General features: G+C 45.1%; 1 long non-coding RNA gene across 5 annotated transcripts in view; it reads left to right on the forward strand.

Annotated features, from left to right (window-relative positions):
* The first annotated feature begins 307 nt into the window (after positions 1 to 307).
* LOC147629572 (uncharacterized) overlaps positions 308 to 23,399 on the forward strand; it is a 35,672-nt gene continuing 12,580 nt past the window's right edge. The window contains exons 1-5 of one of the 5 annotated variants that reach the window (XR_015267729.1): positions 308 to 1,054; positions 1,253 to 2,345; positions 5,771 to 5,896; positions 6,031 to 6,155; positions 6,238 to 6,312. This is a non-coding gene — a long non-coding RNA (uncharacterized LOC147629572). Of the gene's footprint in view, positions 2,346 to 5,770; positions 5,897 to 6,030; positions 6,156 to 6,237; positions 6,313 to 23,399 lie in introns of all 5 variants that reach the window. The other 4 variants (XR_015267730.1, XR_015267732.1, XR_015267728.1 and 1 more) reach the window with 4 other exon arrangements.

Raw genomic sequence — 23,399 nt, forward strand, 5'->3', positions numbered from 1 at the left:
TGCAATTAATGATTTGCATGGAAGAATGTGTGAAATGTGTGGTGCCTAAGGGTCCAAAACTTGAATTTGGTCATGATTGTATGTGAATTGGGAGAGTGGTTTAATCACAATGATTACATGGCTGGATTTCTGGAAATGGTGCATGTGGTGCGACTTGCCTTGCAAGGTGTCTACGTGAGGTTGATCGGGTCCTTCTGGAAGCATTGCTGGCTCCGAACGGGATTATTCAGTTCACTGGAGGGTGTTCTCGAATTCGTGGGAAGAAAGAAAAGAAAAGAGAGAAATTTTATTAAAGTCTTCGGACGACCGTAAGGTCTATGAGACTAAAGAGAACCAAATACAACGAGCTGCAACAGGTGTGGTCTCTAAACGGACCACGACACCCGTGATACATAAATCCCAAAAAAGAAAGGGTATCTAATGTAATGTAATATGGAGAATAGAACTCCTGATACAAGAGACATAAGAACTCAGAGGCCCCTAGTACAACAGCCAGTGAGGCGCTCAATGTGACGATAAGAAACTCATGATGGAGGGCTGTCTGTGATCAATGCGAAGGCGTCGCTGTGATCTCCTGACCGCAGCTCGGCGTCGAACAAGTGCAACGGTCACACCCGTCGGCTGTGCTTGTGAGGGGTTGAACATGGAGGAGAGGTCTCGCACCCGTATCTGTGTATCAGGATTCAGTACGCTGGCGAGTCTGTCGAGGCGGAATACGGCGAAATAGGGGCAAAAACCTGTTGATGAAACCGTGAGCGCTCGGTGGACTTGAGGGATCAAGGGATCATGAAGTGGACCGTTGCTGAGAAGAGAGGCCAATACGATTTGATGAGGATGAATTGCGGGGCAGAAGGATATAGCTGAAGGTGCCATCGTGGGTACGTGTTGCTGCTGAACGATTTGAAGGGGGAATTGATAGTGTTTGATCATGGGCTGATTGATGGGTGAACTGTTGCAGAATGATGGGATGGATAGCGTGTTTGTGTTGTGGATGAATTGAGGCACGAGTTTGTTACTGCAGGGAGCGCCTGTGGTGATTCGAACTGCCAAAGAGGTGAATTGTTTGCTGTTGGAAAGTGCGATGGGAAATGGGTGTCCATTGCACGTTTGTTCCCTGCGTTGGTTTGTGGGTTTTGGTTCCTGCTGATTGTGTGCCAGTAATGAAAGAGGAATGAGATCGTATATGTGATTGTGACGAGCTGGTTTGAGATAAGCGGAGAAACTCTCATTTAGAGGTTCTTGCTTGGTGTAGATGAGCAAGGATCTTGTCTGCTGAAATCAACGAGGGAAGAATACGCAGTGATTACCTTCATTGATTGGCCGACTCTAGTACGCAGCAAGAGGAGATCCGAAAGTTCACGTAATCATGATGGGGTTCTGTTCGTAATTGGTCTATTTTTTTTGTTTGATGAGGTTCGTGTGGAACTTGTCTAGTGTTTGGAACGCTTTTTGGTTGATCGTAATTCCAATTTCAGTTCGGTTTAAGCCTATGTGCGAGTTCGTGGGTGTTGGGTCAAGTGTGGTCTTTGTCAGGATACCCTGCTCTGGCTGGTACATATGCTTGCTCTTTGCTATGAGCTCCACTCTGTTTTTTTAAATCCCAATGGAGTTCCACTTTCATTAAAAGCTGATCTGCTATAGCTGAATGTTGAGGGTAATGATTAAAGGTGAATGTTGATGAAGGATATCTTTCTGGCATGTGTGCATTAAATGTGTTGAGTGAGGTGTGTTGGCCACTTAAGTGTGGTACTTCAGTTTGTCTTGAGTTGTGCTATGATTGCTTGAGAGCAGTCCTATTGTTCCCCTTTTCTTTTATCAACGTGAGCCAATTTTCAGTCGCTTCTGCTCAGTTAAATCCAAGGCTGAAGATCCTGCAAGTTCGTACCCTTGTGTTTATTGCACGAGCGTGGAGCATGTAGGTTGCATTCTTGCATCAGCATACAGGAGTCAATCCAGCCAGCCAGTCGGTTTAGTGAGTCAGTCAGAACAAAATTTTAAAAAAGGGAAAGAGTATGCCAATCAATCTTCCCGACAAGAACATTGGTGACATCACAAGAGGAGATTCGATATCCAGCGGAGATCATGGAGTTTGTATAAGATCACCGAGGTTTTTTTTATTATCGCCTCAGCACATAAGACCCTAAGGCACTTGGGTTTGCGTAGGTCACAAATGGAGGCTTCATCAAGTTTCAAGCTTTGTGCGAGATTCGTGGTTCCCCAAAGGAGAAGGATGTTTTATGTCTTCTGAAAAGTTGTCAGTGTGAGAGTTTGCAGCAATTTGTCAGGATTCCCCACAGTCTCGCAAGCCCTTGGAGCAGGTTGTCGCCAGGGCAAAGTGTTGCAAGGTATCCACGTAGCAACAAAGTTAGTTTCACTTTTCATGCTTTGATTTCCCCCCCCCCCCCCTTTTTCACTTTTTTCTCTGTGAAATTCAATTTCGCCCATGGACAAGCATGTGGCAAAGAACATGGGAACCAAGTTGGAGGAGCCAACTGGCTGACTAGATCGTTGGCTTAGTTGGGGTTGGTCGGCCATAAACAGGGGAGACCCCTTTTGGGCTCTCTTGGACAGACTAACAGGAGCTTTTGGGCAGACAAAGGATTATAAAAGGCCAGCCTTGCACTCAGTTTTGGGCACTCAGTTTGCAGCTCAGTTCAGCATCCTTCAAGGCAGTTTCAGGGCAGATCTTGGCCACGCTTTAGGACCAGATTAGGAGCAGTTTTTTCCCTCAATTTTGCAGCCAGAAGCTCAGTGCTTCATCAGAGAGGATTCGCCTGGTTCCAACCAGTCATCACAGGAGCCGATTTGGAGGCTTATCAGTGCTCATCAAGCCCAGCTTCAGAGACGGATTCCTCATCATTTGCAACAGCATCTATTGCAGTCTTTATTGCAGATTTGATTCCAGATCTGTTTGTACTCAGCATATTCAGTTATCATATAGCATTTGCACTTCCTATCCTCTTGCATGTTTGGTGTCAGATCTACTATCTTCTTTTCTCTCTCTCTCTCTCTCTCTCTCTCTCTCTCTCCTATCTCTTGGTTGCTATCTAGTCTTGTCTACAGTTCGTTTAGGGTTGTTAGCATCGGTCCAAGCTCCTTGCATGTATCAGTAGGAGACGAGTCATCCTAGGACAGAAGTCAATGTAGAAAAAGATATTAAAATACATCATTTAACGTGTGTCACATGAGGGATCAAAAGATGCCATAGATGGGGCACTTCAGGGCAGATTTAGGGATACCAATTGAGCCCAAAAGAGGAGCCAAAACAGTAGTTGGCCAATTGGCTGACCATTGGGCAGACAACTTGGCTGACCCCGTCTTGGCAGCCCACTCCTATATAACCAGGCCCTCCCCCACTTTCATTCATCCAGCTCTTCAGCTCTAGCCTTCAGTTCCTCCTCTGTTCCCATGCATCTTTTACAGCCTGCTGCTCCTGGTTCCACACATCCTCATCGGGTGCATTGCCTCGTCCTGCTGCAGCAAACCCTTGTCCTCATCATACCTTGGGGCCTCATATCTGCAGTAGATCATCCTTTGGGACAGAAGTACAACATACATTGCCGCATTTATGACAGCAGCAAGCAGATCGACTTCAGAGCTCGAATCAGCATTCTATCTCTCTCACACACAGTCACTCATTCACAGCAAATACCTGCATTTCGTCGACAGCAGATGCCCCAGGTTCCAGCCTCGCATAGGTATTTGGGGCGCATTGGGTCACACATTCTGGCTGCAGCTGTACCACTCAAGCTTGGTCTCGTCTCTCGCATCAATAATCTTATTGATTGCGTCAAGGTCTTGCTGTGTATCATATGATTATAACCGCTGCATGTACAACCAAGTTGAGTATAGACTCGGGTGAGCTAGTGGAGGATCTTATTATGTACATATTCATAGTAGGAAGTTTTATTCACATGACAACTACCAATTCTTGATACTAGTTGTAGGAGGGAAATGAGAGGACAAGGCAGGAGCAACCCATTGGATGAGCTTCTGTTCTCTCCTTTAATAGAAGAGGAGAAATTAGGTTCACCCTCATGGGTGGCATGTAGCCTCTCATTGGTTGAGGCTATCTCTTGGGTGGTAGTGGCCTCCCTTTGGTTGGGAGCCACACTCCCCAATTGTATGTAATTGAACCCTTATAATCTTACAATTTATTGTTCTTTTGCCTATTATAATTAGTCGCCATTGATTGCACTAGAACTCTTATGGTCTAGATACACACACATGATATAATACATGGCTCTTATCTCCTTGAATGTCCATTTGGCAAGACAAGCTACATTAATTAATCAATTAATTACTCAATTCACTGAGCAAATTAATGAATCATTATTGGTATTTATCACTTGAAGCCTTGACCTTTGTTTAACTAAGGTCCATTAGCTCATTTGTAGTGACGCCAAAGTAAAATCATGTCTTTCAATGATCCACGTGAAATCAATCAATTAATTCATTCACAAATTTTGCCATAAATGTTGCTTTCAATTAGAAACTTGATTTTAATTTTGATGCGTGTGAGGTTTCTATGAAAAGAATCCTCTCATTGCTATAAGTTTATTTCTTTCTCCTTTCGAAAGGAATGCAAGTTTCTTTGTTAAGTTAATAATATAAGGTTTCATAAATTTCATTTCCTTTTTGGGTTTTTTCTTTTTTGTATTTTGTTTTCAACCCAAATTTATTTTTCATCAAAATAGATGCTTAGCTATTTTAAAACGTTTCTCAATTTGTAAGTTGGCTTAATTCTAGTCTTATGTTTGTTGCATATTACACAAATGCTGGTTCAAGCTTGAAAAGTATTCACTCTATGAAATCTACATGAAGTCTTTTCTTGTGCCTCAAAACTTACCAATTATTGTGATCACATCTTTGTTCTAGTTTAATCACTGGCTTTGCATTACCTTTTTATTATAGTGTTTCTTTAATTTTTGCTTTTTTCCCATGTGATCATTGGTTGTACTTAGGATCTTATTGAATGCGATTCTTCAATTCACTATCTATCACACAAGCATCTAGGTCTAAGCAAGTCCAATTATTGTGATTACATTTTTGTTACAGTTTAAGCACTGGCTCTGCATTACCTTTTTATTTTAGTGTTTCTTTAGATCCCCTTTTTTTCCCATGTGACCATTGGGTGCACTTAGGATCTTATTGAATGAGATTCTTCAATGCACCATCTATGACACAAGCAGCTAGGTCCAAAAGGCTTATTCTACAGAATTCTAGGAAATCAAGCTTGGATCATCGTTAAATTAGTGGTCGTCATGATTATTTTGTGATAAGTTTGATTCCGTGATTGTTTTTAAGGAGCGTCACAATCTTGCGGGCTTGACAGGAATCACGTAATGATTTATCTTTTGTAGTGCATATCCAGCCTCTTATCTTTAGTGGTGTGTACACCTATCAACGATCCTTAATTTTGGAATGCGTTTTTTCTCTCTTTTTTTTGGGGGGGGGGGGGAGCCTAAATGGAAATAATATTTTGTGCTCCATAAACTATCACAACTTGGATGAAAGCTTTGTATAAATGTATGCTTGAGCCTTGAGTGTATGGGTGTGCGGGGTGTATGCGTGCTCATAAAGTTCTACACCCACTATTGGAGGTTGATGACATTAGTGGGTAAGTCATACTAGCTGGTCCCTACAGTGCTTGATGGAGCTGATGGTTTATAATCTAGTGGATGATTACTATTTTATCTCATGAGTTTGAACATGTCCTCAGATTCATCTAGGTACATACATGGAGCTGCAACATTTTTCTGGATTTCAGGGTCGGAATCATGTATGAAACGTCTGGAGCCCTTGCCAAAGGTGATGTTGGAAAGTCAGAGTCAAACCTGATGTCAATGACTGGTGAAGAGCTTTGGTGCAGCTGTTAGCCACAGCGTCAAGCTTGGTAAGGAGGAGACAGCTTAGTATGTTGTTTTGATGTATAAGGTGCTGAAATGAAGCTGCTCACTTCAACATATGAATCCATGCACAAACATTTGGCGTTCCACACTTCAACACATGAACTTTTTGCTTATGCAGATGCTGTACCTGTTTACTGTGGATTGATGTGAATAGGCAGTCAATCAGCTTTGGCTCTTTGGTTGATACTGGCTTTCGTATCAAAGAAGTTATCTTGTGCTGCTGGAGTGGCAACTGGTGAAGAGGTGAGATTCTTCAGTCTGATTTTGTCAAAGTACGTTTTATTTACACATTATGTAGTTTTTTAGATTTGATTGATGACTGCAGTTTCGAGCTGCACGTAGAATATCAGAGGAAGTAGGTGCTCAGCTTGTCCTTTGAGATAGACCCATTGAGATAACTGTAAGTATGCTCACACGAAATTTTGTGCTTCTCTGCATCTTAGACAGTTGAAAGATTCATTAGCTATTGTGGGATTTTCTGACTTTGAATGGATTACACCTTGTTTGTATGGATCAATTGGCTGCTTTATATCTGAAGGAGTATTTCTTCACATACAATGTGCTTTCAGCTGGACTATTCACATAACCTTGGCTGGTTAGATGAGCATGTATTTTATCATACCAAGCTCTTGGGGCTTGCTTTAACCCATACAATGCTTTGTGTAACCTGCATACTTTATGTTCCTCACCAGGAACTACAAAACCAATGGGCTGATTTACATATACTTCCTCCTGTAAATCACCATTTAAGAATGCAGTTTTGATGTCCAATTGATGCACTTTCCATCCTTTATGTGCAGCCAATGCAATCACTGATCTTATTGTGGGCATCCTCGAAGTAGGAGCAAAAGTCTCTTCATAATCCATCCCCTTTTTTTGGGAGTAGCCTTTAGCCACAAGTCTTGCTTTGTACCTGTCAATAGTACCATCAGACTTTCTTTTGACTTTGTACACCCACTTTGTTCCAATGACATGCTTGCCTTTAGGCAATTCCACAAGATCCCAAGTATTGTTCTTCATGATAGAAGAGATTTCAGCTTGCATAGCTTGCACCCAATGTTCATTCTCATGTGCTTCTTCATAAGAAGAAGGCTCTTCTCTGAATCAAAGAGACCACCCATGGCTAATGGAGACTCCCCACGATGTATATTCAATGCACGGCTAGAACTAGCCCTTGTTCTACCTGTGAGTGGAGCTGCAAGTTTGCTTTCTTGCAAAGTTTTCAGCAACCATCTTGGCACTGACTTGGCTGTGTCTATGGCTGTTTGCTCTTCCTTGACAAGATCTTCCACTTCTTCCATAGAAGGGGGCTGAATGGCTGGCTGTTCCACATGTTCTACATAAGGATTTTCTTGTGTAGGGGCTGGCTGATCTGAATCCCCCCTTATTGCAATGGGTAATAGTCCATCAAACATGTCCTGTATGCCTGTATCATTACTTTTATACAAGCTGTACATGGGCTGTTCTGAATTTTCAGCAAATACCACATCTCTACTGACAAAAATCCTTCGTGTTGTTGGATTATAAAGACGGTATCCTTTGCTCTCATTGCTGTAGCCCACAAAAATTCATTTCATTGCTTTGTCATCTAGCTTTGTTCGGAGTTGTTCTGGCACATGTGCATATGCCAAACACCCAAATGTACGCATATAATCCACTGTTGGCTTTCGGCTATACCAAGCCTCAAATGGTGTTATGGTTTTCAAAGCTTTTGTTGGACACCTGTTCAACGTCCGCAGGATTGGACCACATACATCACTATGTATGAGCTGTAATTTACTTTCAGCTCTAACAGCTCCATATTTGGGGAATGGTTTTCGTTGCATCTTTCCCAAAATACACCCCTCACATACATGTCTTGGTGGAGACTCAAGAGGCGGCATATTATCAACCATATGATGCTTCTGCAAAAGCATCAAACTTTGAAAATTTACATGCCCAAAATGAGCATGCCATAGCTTTGCATGATGCATAGCAGGAGTGTGGGCAGCCACTATATTTGCATCATAAGTACGCTTGTCATTAGCTGTCCAGCTTATACAAGCCTTTGTATCGTGTTCCAGAAGTGACTATTTCATAACCCTTTGATGGGTCTTTTACCAAACACTTCCCATCTTCAAATTCAACCTTTAAACCTTGGTCGTTTATGGCTGAGACGGAGAGCAGATTTTTCTTTATCCCTGGAACATACAATACATTTTTCATACATATATTGGCACCATTGGCTGCAATAAGTATGACATTGCCAATTCCCTTTATTGGATATGTGGTATGATGTGCACATGATACAGTGCGGCCATTTGAAGCATAAACCAAGTGCTGAAATACATCTTTGCATGAAGTGATGTGGCTCCAAGCACCACTATCAAAATACCATGATCCATCCTGTCTGTTAGATGCAATGCAAGACATATCATTGTCTGAAGCACTTGGTGTGCCACTAGATCATGTAACCAAAAAAGTGTACTCTTCCTGGATTACATTAGCTGATTGCTATGCTTTGTCATCAGAAGAGTCTGCTACTGCATTGCCTGCTTCTTTCCTTTTCTCTTTTGCAATCCGCTTCCTACATTCACTGATGTAGTGTCCAGGCTTATAGCAGTAGTGACATTTGCCCTTCTTTTTGGGCTTGTTTGCATCCCCTTTGTCAGACTTTTCACCACCAGAAGAGGGCTGTCCATGACCAGCCTTGCTAGACTGTTGTCCCCCATGCTTAAAGCTCTTTGCTTTACCCTTATCCTTGGTTGTAAATGCCTTGTCTCCACCACGGTTGCTCGCTAAGTTTGCTCTTGTTTGCTCTTCTTGCAAGAGTAAACCCACCAGCTCCTCAAAAAAGTGACCGGATCACCACCTCCTCTCATTGAGAGGTTGAGATAGGTGTGAAAGCCCAAGTAGGAAGGTGGTAAAGAATGAAGAGTGTTGGTGACCAGCTGTCTCTCTGGGATAACCTCATCAATGTTGAGCAATTGTTCCTGCAAATCTTTCACTTTGGTGAGATGATCTGCCATGGAATCACCCTCATCCATAGAAAGAAGATCCAATTGCCTGTTCAAGTAGGCAACTCTTGCCTCGTTGCGTACCTGATACATTGCTTCCAATGTGTCCCATGCAAGCTTCGATGTCTTGCAAGAACGAATGTGCGGAATAATAGTCCTTTTCACTGAAAGGGCTATCAATGACATGGCCTGTGCATCTCTAGAGTCCCATCTCTTCTACTCGTGTGGGAGCAGGTTCTATATCAGGAGCTCTTTGAGCACCTCCCCTTTGAGGCGTGGCTGGCTGTATGGTAACTGGGCGTGTGTCATCACCACACACGATGTCCCAAAGCCCTTTGGCTACCAGCAAATTACGGATCATGAAACTCCAGAGGGAATAGTTAGATCCATCCCACTTGTCCTCCTGGGTGAGCACACCAAATACATCTGTAGCATTTTGAGCCATGTCAACAAAATATACCTGCAAGCAAACCAAGCACCAATGTGCACTGCCAGGCAACCAAATGTCATGTGCAAATGTTTGCCTGCAAACTGAAGCAAGTGTAAACCTGCACCAAATTGTCCAATTACACACAATGTGTATACATACGCGACAAATCACAGCTGTAATGCCCAATTACATGCTCCAATCTGAAAAGCCCCAAATTTTATGCACTCCAATCGCTTCAATGTGCATTTAATTGGCCAATTTTCACAAAAGCCCCAAATTTTTGCAACTGAAAGAGGCTCAATTTGCTGATTTTGACCTCAATTTGGAAAACCCCCAAATTGCAAGCAAAGCAACATGAAAATTTTTCAATTTGGCCTCAAATTGAGAAATCCCCCAAATTGCCTGAACCTTGTACCACCTTCAATGTTTCTTTGAATCTGACCTGCACAGAAGTGTCTGCAAAATTTGTATGTTTCAATGCATATTTTTACTCACATGAAAAGTACATGCAGGCGAGTGCAGTACGGATGGCAGAGACTTGTATTGCAGGTGTCAGTCCAGGTGTAGGTGTCGGGGTAGGCAAGCGAAGGTTGAGGTGGACTACCAGCGCAGGTTGAGGTGGACTGCCAATGGTGGCCTGATGCCAGCTTTGGAGGTGCTGGCCGAGCGGGGCGGAGGTGCCGGGAGGGGCAGCCGTGTTGGGCGGAGGTGGCTGCCTGCGCAGTCGCGCCGCCGAAGGAGCTGGGCGGAGGTGGCTGCCTGCGCACTCGCGCAGCTGAAAGAGCTAGGCGGAGCCGGCGGCGGCGGTGGAGAGCTAGCCAGTAACGAAGCCGGTCGGGCTGGGCGGCGACGGAGAGCTGGCCACTAACGAAGCCGGCCGGGCTGGGCAGCGGCAGTGGTTGGCTGGGTGGCGAAAACCAGGCGACGGACCGAATCTGCGTTTTCGACAGAAATTCGCCGACGGAAATCGACAGTCAGCTGCAGGCCCTGGACTGAAGCTCTGATACCAATTGTTGGTGTTGGACTCGCACACTTACACACACAAACCTGCACATGGTTAGGTGCAGGATAGAGAAGCTCACACATAGAAAATGAGAGGGAGAGAGAGAGAGCCAAAAGTGTGGTAGCCACAAAATGCAAGTCAACCCTTGCATGTGTGCCACATCCATATATTATATAGAAGTACAAAATATTATAGGTAGAGTGTCCTTTCACACTTGATATCCAAGGGAAAAAACCACATGGGAAAAAGTGCCCTTGGTTAAGCCCTGTTCACACATAGCACTACCATAAGTGAGCATATGCCTACAAAAACGACCCTCATTGCCAGAATCTTTGGATCTCACCCTTCCCGTCTCCAGGCTCGGGATTGGGTCATGGCGGCTCTGCCTTCCGACCTCGCTCTACACTTTCGAGATGTCGGGTTGCTTTGAAGAGCTTTCTTCCAAGTGGATTTTGATTCCGAGGATGCAACCTCAGAGGTTTTGAAGGGCAGCCCTTTGCCATTGGGCCCGAGGAAGGTTTCTTTTCTTCCGTACTCTAGCTATTTTGACCCTGTTGAGGAAGACTGGAACCGTTTCCCGATTACTCTCAGATTCCCAAGTCTTTCTCGCGCATGCCGGGTTTGTCACCAACAATGTCACTTTGCTCGAGATTGCCCTCGGGCTCGGGGTCGCAGGAGGCCTCGCAAGCGTGCTTCTCAGCAGGCGCCACCTCCCTTGGATCCTTCCTGTCCTACAATCCACCAGGTGTGGCGAGCTGTCCCTCAAGCCCGCCCCCCTTGGTGCGATTGATGGGAAGACCTCGGATCTTGCACCTCAGATAGATGATGTTTCTAGGCAGAGGGATGTATCAGCTCATGCTTCTTTGCAGGGAGATGATATCTCAGATATCAGGATGATTTTGTTGAGTCCTCTCTACTTGGAGGGGGCGATATGCAGGATGCTCAGCGCAGTGGGGATCATGTATTGCAGGATTCTCAGCATGATGCCATTGCCCTTGATGCCCCGCAGGGCGCACAGGTTTCTCGTATATATGCAGGTACTGTGCAGGGCCCCGGACAAGGGCATGTCAGTGGACTTTGCCCCATGGATTATCCCGTTCTCCAGCATTATGAGAGGCGTCCTCAGGCTGCCCATCGTCTTCTCTTCCATGAGAATCGTCTCATGGAATGTTCAGGGCCTTGGAGGGCTTCCCACCCGTGGTAGGAAGCGCCTTCTGAAGGACCAGCTTCACCCTGCTGTTACAGGAGGGTCTATGGATATACTTTTGTTGCAGGAACACAAATTGGATAGATCTCAGTGTGGCAAAACTGGTAAGATGCTTTCTGGCCACACCTTCTGGTCCTCGGCTGTTGGGACTAGAGGGGGTGTTTCCATTTCAGTGGCAGTATCTGTTATGCCTCATGTTATTGGGCACGGTGTTATCATCCCTACTAGAGGTCAGAAATTGGGAATCTTGAATATTTATGCACCTAATGTGAGAGGTGAAAGGGTGGCCTTTTGGGACACCGTTACAAATGTCATTCCCCAAGTTGATCATTGGATAGTGGGAGGAGACTTCAATATAGTTGAGCAACCTTCTGACCAGTAGGGTGGACGTGAAGGGGGTCTACACCCTTTGGAGCGAGCCTCATGGGAGAGGTTCACGCTCTCTTTCTTTGGCAGGGATTGCTGGACTGAGGATGACTTCCAGAGAAGGCCAAATTCCTTATCTTTCTCTTGGCATAACCGCAAGAGTGGGGTTGAGAGCATCTTTGCACATCTGGACAGATTTTATGTGGATGATTGGTCCCTGGACAGAGGAGGCACCATTGCTATTATGCTTGGCACCACCAAATCCGATCATTGCCTCGTCGTTTTGTGTCTCAAGAAGCCTAGGGCTCGCTCGGCCTCTCCCCGTGTCCATATCCCTGACTCTCTTTATCTAGATGCTGACATCTCCCTTGAGATCACAGAGATATGGAGATCTTGTGATGGTCCTAATCCTCGTCATAATATTGCACTAGCTCTTGAGAGGACCAGCCATCATTATCATAGCGCTGCCTTGTCTAAGAAGAAGGAGGCTCTGGACAAGGAGAGAGCTATCAGGCGTAGTATTGCTGCTCTTCAGAGGGAACATGAAAAGCATCCACATGCGTCTTGGATTACAGACCTCTTGACCACAATTAGAGCAGAGCTACAGTTGGCCATGGACAAGAGGGCTGAGTTCGCGTTTCATGCGAACGAGGCTTTTTGGACTCAGATGGGTGGCAGATGCAACAAAGAGTTTTTTTCAGCACACAGGCCTTCCCATAGCAGGGATTCTGTGAGGTATTTCCACGATTCACAGGGTGAGGTTCAGATTGAGCCTAACAAGGTAAGGGGTATTGCTTTAGATTTTTTTGTTGACTGCAGAGGTGCCCTCTCCTCCGAGAGATTTGGCACGGCAGAAAGTCTAGGAGTGGTTTCCAAGGTCATCCAGTGTGATAACCAGAGTTGTATAGCTATTGCTCGGAACCCGGTCTTCTATGCCCGGACCAAGCACATAGAGATACAGTATCACTTTGTACGTGAGAAGATCCTGGCTGGTGACATCTTGCTACTTTATTGTTTGACAGAGGACATTGCGGCGGACCTCTTCACGAAGTCTCTACCTCAGGCTATGCTCAGGCGGCACTCCAGCTCCCTGGGGTTGGTTTCACAGCCAGGAGCTGAGAGGGGGTGTTAGAAGTCATCTCCTATCTTTACTGAGACACCAAGGCCTCTGTTGTGGGTGTGCCCGCCCTTGTAGGTGCTTTGGTCATTTTTCCTCACTCCCCGTATTTTTCCCCATATTTTTTCCATTTATCTATGGCTTGGGGGGGTAGTCGTGAGATGGCAGGCGCTTTTTCCTCTCGCCAATTGTACCTGACTCAGGTTGTGCTGGCCGATTGGCCCTTGTAGCTGGTCGTGGAGAACTGGACCCTGTCGGCTGCCTCTGGAGCAGGCCGACTGCTGCCTCGGGTCCATATATAATGGACCCCCACACCCCTTGCCATTTCATCTTGTATCATTCTGGGATCTTGTGTATATAGAGCAGAGTACGCCTCTCTCTCTCCTTCTCTTGTGCTGTCTATTTTCTGCACTCTACTTGCTCTAGTGTTCTCAGATTTGGTTATCATCTCCGCTGCGTATTCTGACATTGTGCAGCCTACAATTCAGCTCTCACGTAGGCTTGCATCTCGCCTTTCATCTTTGCGTACATGTTTGCATACATCTCAGCCAATTGTTTCTCCATCATTGCATTTGTCTTCATTTGCATTTCTTGCATAATTTCTTCCCGAAAGAGGCATATCTTAATCCTCACCAATTTGTGCATCTTATAATATGCTGCCTCATCGATCTTTTTGGATATTTTCTCAAGTCTTTTTACCCCCGAGGAGGGTGTCCATTCCCTTTTTTTCCGTACATAGAATTTTTTAGGGGATTTGGCCTTTCCAGGTGTTTGGAATGCAGCATCATCGGTCTCTTTTGTTTCTAAAACGAGCTCTTCCTCTTGGCTGCCTCCTAGCCGTTCATTTTGCACTCTTTCTTCGGAGCCTGTCATCTAGTGTGAACCTGAGCTTCACATAGCAACTGCAACGGGAGGCGGACGCGTGTATTGGAATCGTATAAATGTGAACAAGATTCTGAGCACTTAACACTTGAGCATCACAACCACAAAGCTGAAAATGACAGTACACCACATAAAGGGGCCGATGATAGGCTGACCCCCCCCCCCTTTAGGTTATATTACCAAAAGAGTCTGCAAAGTACAAGATTACGGGTGCCTGGGGATTCACCACCAGCCTGCACCTGATTCTTCCAAATACATCATGAATGAATACATCCGCCCTACACACAGGTACATCCGCCCTGCACAAGCCTCTTCACAGGTACATCCGCCTACACAAGAGTATCACAATCCTCACAAGTACTCCGCCCTGCACAAGATGTAAATGGATCTTTAGGCCCTGTTTCCACGCGAGAAACTGATCCAGAAACCTGTTTTCTCCGTGAGCAAGTGTCCCCAATGCTTGCCCTAAGCACCTGTTATACCAGGAATCCTTGAGACACATCCATGCTCACATATTCCATTGTTGTCCGGCCTGTTTTGTGCAATAACCAATCCAAAACAGCAACTTTCTATCGCGAGAAATCCACCTGTAAAGGGTCCTACAGCCCTGTGGAGGTCCCTAGAGCTGTCCTGTACTGTCCAAGTTGACTTTGGACACCTGTAACCAGCCCAAAACTCGCAATAACCAGAAATTACAGGTCTGAAATTTACCAACCAGCCCTTTAGAAGAGTGTGGGGATCATTATCCAAGCTTGTGTGAGTCCGGAAAGCAAGCAACCAGCCCTGTAGTAGCAACTCCCAAAGCTCCAACCAGCTCTCCAATGTGTTAAGTAATGAATAAAACAGCCCAAAAGGCCTCTTGAAGGAGGCGCCTTTCTCCAGTGCCACCTAAGGGGCTTGGTGGGTACACATACAGGCTGACAAGTGTCCCCATAAGGTGTCCAGGTAGGTGTCCAGCCCATAGTGCTCCATTTGTCCTGTTTGTATAAGTTTAGGTCCAACCAAATGGGAAATGGCCATAAGTTGTCCGGACTTCATTAATTTTGGTCCAACCAAATGCGAAGGCATTATAAGTTGTCCGGCCACTTATTAATGAGTGTGGACCTGCAAACCAATAAACTTTAGTAGTAAATGAAATAAGCTGTAAATTGAGTGTGGACGCACTTACCACCTGCAAAACCCATAAGCCCACAGTTTTAGGCCCAAACAGGAGTGCACACACGTGTCCACAAGGTGCCCGGGCGTCCCCGGTCCCTCGGACTTCACAAGCCAAAATAACAAGCATTGTCCAGGCAGCAAGACAATGTCACACAAAGTAAAATAAAGTTATGGCATGCATCATTTATGCATTGTGCACATGTAAACTTGGAGAACCACCTATCATCATTCTTGTACTTGAAAATATTCCGCCTGCCATCATAACACACCATGTGTGCATGGCCGGAATCCACACGGGCACCGCCCGAAAGTCCACAAATGTCCTGCCATGTCCTTGGACTCATATGCATCCACTCATATGATCCATACACATGCCCAGGTATAATACATACATGCATCCGCATGTTTCTAGGCCTGACACGCATCCGCATGTCCCTAGAATATAGGGGTTTGTGACATCCCCCCGGCTTCTAATCAGTTGACCGCAACTGAGAAGCCTCCAGATAGGCCTTCAAAAGATCTCGGTACTCCTCGAAGTAGGCCTCATCCATCCATTTTGCATCCAAAGCTGAATAATTCTTGAACTCACAAGGTACCTACGAACAAGTTTGCCTCCCGCAAGCTTTCGTTCCTTGTGAAAAACAATCTGTTCAGGTTGAAGAATCTCTTCCAGCTCATCCACCTCGGGTGGGTCTTCCAAAACTGGCTCAAACGGTGTCGGTCCCACATAAGGCCTCAATAGGCTCACATGAAAAGCATTATGCATGTTCCAATGACCTGGGAGTACAAGCCGAAATGCAACATCATTGATCTTCTCCAAGATCTGAAAAGGTCCATAGTACCTGTTGGAAAGTTTAGGGTACTTTCCCTCTTTCCCTAGCCTCTTCCGAAGGCGTGCCTTTTCAAATTTCAGCAAGACCCAATCACCTTGTTTGAATTGTACATCCCTTCTATGCTTATCAGCTGCCTTTTTAATCTTGGTTTGAGACCTCTCTATGGCTGTCCGTACCTGTGCAAACGCAGTATCCAAGTTTCTGACATACTCATCTGCTGCAAAAATCTCATCCTTTGTACGAAGGATGGGTGGTAGTACCACCTTGCCATAGATAATCTCAAAGGGCGCCTTGCCCGTAGAAGTATGTACCGTATTGTTGTAGGCAAACTCCACAAGTGGTAAATACTTCAGCAAGTCGAGGACGGCTGAATTTGCTATTTCACTTTGCCCATCTGTCTGTGGATGGTAGGCTGATGAGAAGTTCAGCTTTGTACCCATATTGTCAAACAATGCGCGCCAAAATAAGCTTGTGGTTCTAGGATCTCTATCCCCCACAATAGATTTAGGCATGCCATGGTGTTTGAATATCTGTGCCAAAAACATCCTAGCCATATGATCTGGCTTTATTGTCTTGCGCACGGGAATGAAATGTGCCTGCTTGCTAAACCTATCAATAATGGTCCAAATAGCATCATTTCCCTGTGGCATCCTTGGCAAATCCATAATGAAATCCATAGCAATGCTTTCGCATGGTTCATTTGGTATAGGCAAAGGCTGAAGCAATCCAGGTGCTTTATGTCGGTCAAACTTGACCTTTTGACACACCATACATTCACGTACATATGCTTCAATATCCTTGCGAATATGTGGCCAAAAGAAATACCTCTCCAAAGCTTGTGCTGTGGCCAAAATGCCTCTATGACCTGCATATGGAGGAGCATGACACTCATCCATAACCTTATGGCGAAGGTTCTTTACCACACACATATGATTTTGCATCATGAGATATCCATCTCTTATGACATAAGATGAGACAGCAATACCCTCTTGCAAATCAGCCCATACATGTGCAAAATCCTCATCCAGATGATAAGTATTACGCATATCCGATAAGTCCTCATAGTATGCAACTGTAATAGCATGAACCTGTGGTCGTCTAGATAAGGCATCCGCCACCACATTCTTTTTCCCTGGAGTGTGTAAAATCTGAAAATGAAACATTGAGAGGAAATTTGCCCATCTCATATGCTTCTCTGAGAGCTTACTTTGAGTCAAAAAGTATCTCAAACTTTGATGATCAGTTTTGACCATAAAATCAGCCCCTAAAAGATAGTGTTTCCAAATAGTAAGGGCATGAATTACAGCCAACAACTCCTTCTCATAAACCTGTAAGTGAAGCTCTGCATGTTGCAAGCGTCTGCTCTCATAGGCAATGGCATGTCCTTCTTGGTTCAAAACAGCCCCTATGCAGTCCCCACATGCATCACATTCTACCACAAAAGGTTTGTGCAAATCCGGAATAATGAGTACTGGTCCCGAGATGATTGCACTCTTTAACTTTTGAAAGGCATCTCTCTCTTCTTGTGTCCATTTAAAGATTGCTTTCTTCTTCGTTAAATTATGTAACGGAGCGGCAATGAAAGCAAAATGCTTGACGAACCTCCTGTAGTAAGCACATAAACCAAGGAAGCTCCTCACTTCATTGTATCTTTGCGGGATCCATGCGCACACCATCCTTTGATACAATGTGACCAAGATAGTGAATCTCTGGGAGGAAGAATTCACTCTTTTTTGCATTTATGTAGAGCTGATTTTCCTTAAGTTCTTTAAACACAATAGCCAGGTGCTCGCGATGTTGGGCTTCATTCTTTGAGAATACAATAATGTCATCAAAGAATATACCTGTGAACTTTCTATGTTTTCTGAACACCCTGTCCATCATCCTGTTGAAGGTAGCGGGTGCATTTGTAAGGCCAAAAGGCACCACCAAAAACTCATAAAGACCAAAGGCTGTCCTAAATGCAGTCTTGTGTACATCTTGAGGTGCCACTCTCACTTGATGATACCCACTCTTGAGGTCTATTCGGCTGAAACATGCCGAACCTTCAAGCTTGTCCAAGATGTCATCAATGCGCGGAATCGGAAACCGATTCTTGATGGTTATCTTATTGAGGGCACGGTAATCCACACACATCCTGTAAGTACCATCCTTCTTTTGAACAAGAAGTACCGGCGAGCAATATGGCGAGGAACTAGGTCGAATCAAACCCTTTTCCAAAAGTTTATTCACCTGTGCCATAATCTCTTCTTGTTGACTAGCACTCACCCTGTATGGTGGCCTATTAGGTGGAGAGCTACCGGGAATTAGATCTATGCAATGATCTTCCGGCCTCTCTGGTGGCAACCTTACTGGCAAAGCATTTGCAAAACAATCTTTGAACTCATTCAAAAAGTTAAGCTTGTCTTGATCTAATGTACTAACATCAACACTAGAATGTTCAATGGTATCACGTACAAAAACCAAGTAAGAACAAGCTGATTTCTTTATTGCCTTATTAATTTGTACATGGCTTACAAGAGGTATGGTACTTCCAGTAGTACCAGCATCTATAGAGTGCTCACGGCCTCTATGTACAAAGCTGATTTTCTTCTCTTTGTAAGCCTTAACAGGCTCTAAACGGTGATGCCAAGGCATCCCCAACAAAACATCACAACCTGTAAGAGGAGCCACTAGAAAGCTCTCATAGTCGAGGTAGTCCTGTATTTGTAGACGGAGCTTACCAATGACCGGAGCTACATCAACCTGTTTGCCCTCAAAGGCGGCATCTGCATTCATTTGCATTCCCATGTCTTCCACATTGAGACCTATGGCGGCAGCCATCTGTACGGATATAAAGTTATCTGTGGAAGCATCATCAAAAAGAAACAAAGCGGGCTGATCCTTCAATTTGCCCCAAGCCTTGCATATGACTCTACTCTTGGGCTCATGCCCTGTATTACCCTGCACATCGGGTACAACATTCACAAGAGGCTTTTGCACATTAGGCTCAACATTCTTAGGATTCTGTGGGCATTTAGGATATATATGATCTTTACTGCCACACTTAAAGCATTTTCCAGCCTTCCTCAACTCTTCCAATTGCTGTTTTGAGAGCCCAAAATTGTGGCGTTTACCCCCCCAGCTTCTTTTCGGAGTCATCCTTTGCATCTCGGCCATCTTTGGGAGCATTCTTAGGTGGCTGTCCACCCTTTTTCTGGTCATAACCAGCCCTGAATTTGCTCTTGTTTTGACCTACAAATGGCTTATTTGTGGGTGCTTTTATGTGCAAGTTCTCCGCAATCATGGCTGAGTGTATAAGCTCTTGTATGGTCTTATTTGGGTACACTCCCAAGCTTTGTTGGATGATGTGATGGAGCCCCGATTCAAACTTTCTCTTCTTCTGGTCCTCTCCAATCTTCATGAAGGGAGTAACCTTGAGAAGGACTTTCCAAAACTTTGCTATGTATGAAGCAACGGACTCTCCCTCATCTTGGGACAGCCAATCCCACTCCTTGCGTACATCCTTTGCAAAGTTTGGTGGTAAGAATTGATCATAAAACTGAATTTTGAAAGAAGACCAAGTTGGGGCAGCACTTCCATCAAGTATTTTTGCAAGCCACCAATCACTTGCCGTATCCTTGAGATGCATTCCCACATGCCTGAGCATAGACTTTTCTGAAAAGTCTTCATTGCAAAAAGCTATCTCAAACTGTCTGATGAAAGCAAGTGCTTTGGTAGAGTCCATCCGTCCCTGAAAGTTTTCAAACTTTACATCCTTGTCACCGGACTTGAACTCTCGAGGCTTCTTCCTTCTATATGCATCCCTATGTACATCCTGTTCATCTGCATGATGATGATGCCGCGATGAAGATTCACGATCCCTCTTCGTTCTCTCTTGAGCCACACTCTCCAAATGAGTGGAAAGCTCAACACGAGAACGGACATGTCTTCTTGGAGCAAAGCGGGAATGAGTAGAGGATCCCTCATCCTTACTCTTCTCTTGACCTGCATCAAGCCTAGCACCAGGGACTCTTGTCCTTTCAGCATTTGGCACTTGCTGTGCTCTTTCTGCTTGTTGTGCATCATGTGCATCACCACGGGCAGCCATGAGGGGTGGCTTCTTGAAAGCCAAACTACCATCTGCTTCAGTGTATACATCACCCTTAACCATTAGGTATGCAAGTGCAAGCTCTCGGGGTTTCTCAACATCCATTTCCTTTGCAATTGCTTCAAAAGTGACTTCATGGACCGAAGCCTTTGCCTTCGCAGCCAACACCCTTTGTACATCCGGGTCATTTTTCAATGACCTAAGCTCTTCGGTTTCAGCCCTATAGCGTCGCACTTGACACCTCAAAGATTCCAAATCAGAATGCATAGTGTCATGAGTACCTGCATCTCCATAGACATCATTGCCTGCAGCATCTCTTGCATCCTTTATACCATGAAATTCACGGTCCTGTGTGTTCTCCACACTGTCAGAAATGCGGCTGTCCATGACACTCAAATCAGGTCACCACTTATGATTCCAAGCCTCAGACCGTTTTCCAATGATGGGAAAAACTGAGCTCTGATACCAATGTAACGGGAGGCGGACGCGTGTATTGGAATCGTATAAATGTGAACAAGATTCTGAGCACTTAACACTTGAGCATCACAACCACAAAGCTGAAAATGACAGTACACCACATAAAGGGGCCGATGATAGGCTGACCCCCCCCCCCCCTTTAGGTTATATTACCAAAAGAGTCTGCAAAGTACAAGATTACGGGTGCCTGGGGATTCACCACCAGCCTGCAACACCTGATTCTTCCAAATACATCATGAATGAATACATTTCAAACAAGAGAATCTGTAGGTACATCCGCCCTACACACAGGTACATCCGCCCTGCACAAGCCTCTTCACAGGTACATCCGCCCTGCACAAGAGTATCACAATCCTCACAGGTACTCCGCCCTGCACAAGATGTAAATGGATCTTTAGGCCCTGTTTCCACACGAGAAACTGATCCAGAAACCTGTTTTCTCCGCGAGCAAATGTCCCCAATGTTTGCCCTAAGCACCTGTTATACCAGGAATCCTTGAGACACATCCATGCTCACATATTCCATTGCTGTCCGGCCTGTTTTGTGCAATAACCAGTCCAAAACAGTAACTTTCTATCGCGAGAAATCCACCTGTAAAGGGTCCTACAGCCCTGTGGAGGTCCCTAGAGCTGTCCTGTACTGTCCAAGTTGACTTTGGACACCTGTAACCAGCCCAAAACTCGCAATAACCAGAAATTACAGATCTGAAATTTACCAACCAGCCCTTTAAAAGAGTGTGGGGATCATTATCCAAGCTTGTGTGAGTCCGGGAAGCAAGCAACAAGCCCTGTAGCAACTCCCAAAGCTCCAACCAGCTCTCCAATGTGTTAAGTAATGAATAAAACAGCCCAAAAGGCCTCTTGAAGGAGGCGCCTTTCTCCAGTGCCACCTAAGGGGCTTGGTGGGTACACATACAGGCTGACAAGTGTCCCCATAAGGTGTCCAGGTAGGTGTCCAGCCCATAGTGCTCCATTTGTCCTGTTTGTATAAGTTTAGGTCCAACCAAATGGGAAATGGCCATAAGTTGTCCGGACTTCATTAATTTTGGTCCAACCAAATGCGAACGCATTATAAGTTGTCCGGCCACTTATTAATGAGTGTGGACCTGCAAACCAATAAACTTTAGTAGTAAATGAAATAAGCTGTAAATTGAGTGTGGACGCACTTACCACCTGCAAAACCCATAAGCCCACAGTTTTAGGCCCAAACAGGAGTGCACACACGTGTCCACAAGGTGCCCGGGCGTCCCCGGTCCCTCGGACTTCACAAGCCAAAATAACAAGCATTGTCCAGGCAGCAAGACAATGTCACACAAAGTAAAATAAAGTTATGGCATGCATCATTTATGCATTGTGCACATGTAAACTTGGAGAACCACCTATCATCATTCTTGTACTTGAAAATATTCCGCCTGCCATCATAACACACCATGTGTGCATGGCCGGAATCCACACGGGCACCGCCCGAAAGTCCACAAATGTCCTGCCATGTCCTTGGACTCATATGCATCCACTCATATGATCCATACACATGCCCAGGTATAATACATACATGCATCCGCATGTTTCTAGGCCTGACACGCATCCGCATGTCCCTAGAATATAGGGGTTTGTGACAGCAACACTTACGTTCTTGTCAATGTCCAAGAATAGGATGTCACTTTCTAGGTTTTGAATAATCCAAAATCACTTGGACAATGCTTGTTGCTGAGATGGTTTATTCATCAAAGCTTTCTTCATTGCTTATTGCTTAACCAAGCTATTCATCAATGCCTTCAAATCGTCCTTTTTTTTTTTCAAAAAGGAGACTTCTATTAAGTATGAAAAATTTTACAAAATGGAGATTTCACACCAAGCAAGGTGGAGATCTCAACCAATCAAGAGCCCTGTGCTGCCAATAGGGTCCTGAATGAGAGGATGTGAAAAAGATACCAATGTCCCACTCTCTCATAAACTGGGCGCGCTTCCTTTCCGCAGCCCTCGAAGATCCCTGGATTCTGGCCCAAGTAGCCATAATGGTGTGAATAATATCACTCCAAATCCTACAAAGACACTGAGAAACAAGAACGGGAGTACCCTCAATGGCCTCAGTGCATCTAGCCTTCCAGATATTCCAGGTTGAGATGCTAGCAATAATCTCCCAAGAACTGTCTAACCTATGTGCCGGAGGGACAAAGTGTGAAAGTGGCAAATCCTGAAGACAACACTGCCGAGCAACTCCTTGCCTAACCATAATGGCCAGCTCCTGTCAGTCCCCTCGAACCTCAGCTGAGGCCCAAACTGTGTCAACCAAATGATAGAACCGAAAGAAATGATAGCATCCCTCTTAATCCTACCAAAGAGGTGTGCAATCGCAGACCAAACCCTCTGTGCTTCCCTGCATTCCCATAAACAATGGTAAACTCACTCCGAAACTCCTGCACATCTAGGGCATGCTAGGCAAGCACCAGTAGCAAACCTCCACTGATTGGTGGCCAGACCACCATGAAGGGAAACCCAGATAAAGGAGGAAATCTGTAGCTTCCTATAAGAGTGCCACAATCTCCGCCAAAATGCCCTCTGAATGTCAATCAAAATGCCGTAAGACTCCCAATGGGGTCTAAGAGTAGGGACACTCTGTATGTGTCCCAAGATAAGATGTCTGGCATTCCGCACCTTATAACTAAAAAAAGGCATGCTTTTCAAAGGATTACAAGCATCCTTCCACTCCCACTCACCGGGGTCCCAAGGCAAATGTCTGATAGGACAGCCACCATACAATCAAAGGCTAACACTCTGTGATCATCCCTTGGGGGGGGGGAGGGGGGGGTGGTCAACAAAGACGTGCTTCCCTAACCTACCAACAACTCTGACTGGACGAATCTGGGGGCCCTCAATAAGGTCGTGCACATCACATCTCGCTAGCTGCCATCCATCCTGTACAGAAAAA

The sequence above is a fragment of the Cibotium barometz genome, chromosome 17, assembly GCF_041138505.1.
Source record: "Cibotium barometz isolate CiBa-2024 chromosome 17, ASM4113850v1, whole genome shotgun sequence".
Lineage (NCBI taxonomy): Eukaryota > Viridiplantae > Streptophyta > Polypodiopsida > Cyatheales > Cibotiaceae > Cibotium > Cibotium barometz.